A 2,200-nucleotide genomic window follows, 5' to 3' on the forward strand; every position below is an offset into this window, starting at 1 on the left:
GAGGCGCCAGTATGGTCAATCAGAGATATCCCATAGACCCAGCCTTCAGCTTCCTCTGGGCTCGTGGGCAGAAGCTGCACCACTTTCAGGAGTTCCTGGCTTCTCTAGGGTATCCATAGTTTGAGTGAATGGGATAGGATGCTGTGTTCCCACTGTTTCCAAGGCTAGAGCAAGAGTGGATCTTTGGTTCATAAGAGCAGGTCTACCTTAACCAAAGCAACTGGGAGTGGAAACCAGATCTGGTCCTTTACCCAAAAAACCTGCTTCTTACCTCAATCCCCCAGACACAAATGGAGTCTTGGAGAACAGCCCAGATATTTCCCTGCTCTTGAAGGTCTTCTGGGTCTCAACAGTAGGATAGTACCCCTTTACCCCCACTCAGGATCCCAGTTTGTAAGTGACCTTCTTTATTGGCACTGTTAGGGGTTTAGGGAAATTTTTCATTCTGAACTCCCTCTAGTCTGCAGGCTCTTGTGTCAGACCATGTGAAATGGGAGAGCAAAGCAAGAGAAAGGTACAATTGGCTTGGCTGGTTGTGGAGCTGTCTGTCCTGAGTGCCTTAGAGAAACCTCTTATCTTAGCTCTAACAGACAGACGTTCTTGAGAGATGTGCCCCTTCACTTTTTAGGTGGTAGTTTGCTTGGTTTTTGCCTCCTTTCCCATTTAAATGAAATATATGATCATCATAGGAAACTTGGAAAATTCCACCCATGAACCAAGAGGTTGCTGGTTCGATTCCCAGTCAGGGCACATGCCCGGATTGTAGGCTTGGTCCCCAGTAGGGGGCGTGCAAGAGGCAGCTGATCAGTGTTCTGCTCTCACATCACATCAATGTTTCTATCTCTTTTTTCTCCCTCTCCCTTCCTCTCTCTGGAAAAGTCAATACAAACATATTTTTTAAAAACGATCTAACACCCTGGTATAACCATGTAACCGCTTTAGTGTATTTTCTTTCCAGTATTATTTCTTTTCTGAACTTTCTAGTCATTTGTTTCTTTTCTATCCAATAAATAGTTCTTGTATCCTAAATTTTTAACTTAAAATCATAATATATGCATTTTTACTCATTGCTACAGATATTCATTAAGCATTTTAACATCTTTTTTAAATGCCTGCACCAGATTTTAGTAAATGAGTAAGATTGCTTGGACAAGAGAGGCCTAACCAAATTATATATGATGTTGAGAAGTGAACATCTTTGGGCCATAGTTGTAGTTCCAAGTTTGCCTAGGCCTTACTTCCCAAAGACTCTGATATAAGTGATCTGGTGTGAGGCTTCAGCATGGGTTGGTGTTTGATTAAAGCTCCCCAATGATTCTAATATGTAGCCAGGGTTCAGAACATGGTAGCATATGAAGCCAATTCTGATCTTTTCCAAGTGAACTTAGCAACGATATAGCCTCCAACCCAAATAATTCAGATGTCATGATAATTTTGGAAGTCACAATATTCCAGTTAAGTTTTCAAAGTTTTACAATGGGTAGCATGGCTGTGCCTTCACAATGCTGTCACAGATTCCAATTTCCTGAACACTAGGCTCAGAAAAAGAACAAAAGGAGACATGTTCTTTCCTTCCTTTCTTGTTTTAAAGATCATTTTCTCCCTTACTGCTGATTTCCATTCATAATTTTCTACACTGGGGTTCAAGCAGACTTTTGCCTTCTGTCATCTAGTTTTTTACCTGGGCAATGTTTATCTTTTCCTGGTGAGGGCTGAAGCCAAGAAGTTGAAAATGATTAGTTGTCATAATCTTACAACTACCCCAGAGCCATGTCTAGAACCTCAGAGAAGTTAGGGGAATAACTCTTCCTTTCCACGAGGAGTGTGCTCCAGACCCTCCGTGCCTGTCTAGTCAGCAGACACTTGAGTTGTTAGCTTTGGGGACCTGCCATGGTACTTCCTGTTTATCAGAATTAATTTGCTACCAGAGAGTCTTATCTACCAAGTGTCCATTGGGCCAGTCGTGCTGAGTTTCTGGAGGTTATTGTATGTCAATCCAAACCCTAGACTCAGAAATCCAGAACAGACTTTAGGAAATTAGAATTTCAGAACCAGGGGATTGTAGTGATCACCCAATTCAATCCCTTAGCATAGTCACAGGAAACTGAGGGCCGGAGAAGTCGAATGACCTGCCCAGACCCCTAAGCTAAGCCAGCTTCCATGCCAGAGTTAGAGCATGGAGAGTTGAGACCAGCTTTCC

General features: G+C 42.6%; 1 protein-coding gene across 3 annotated transcripts in view; it reads left to right on the top strand.

Moving 5' to 3' along the window:
- COLQ (collagen-like tail subunit (single strand of homotrimer) of asymmetric acetylcholinesterase) overlaps positions 1–2,200 on the top strand; it is a 64,875-nt gene that overhangs the window by 49,695 nt on the left and 12,980 nt on the right. The gene's annotated exons all lie outside the window — the stretch shown is intronic.

This window comes from Myotis davidii, unplaced genomic scaffold (genome assembly GCF_000327345.1).
Source record: "Myotis davidii unplaced genomic scaffold, ASM32734v1 scaffold962, whole genome shotgun sequence".
Classification (NCBI taxonomy): domain Eukaryota; kingdom Metazoa; phylum Chordata; class Mammalia; order Chiroptera; family Vespertilionidae; genus Myotis; species Myotis davidii.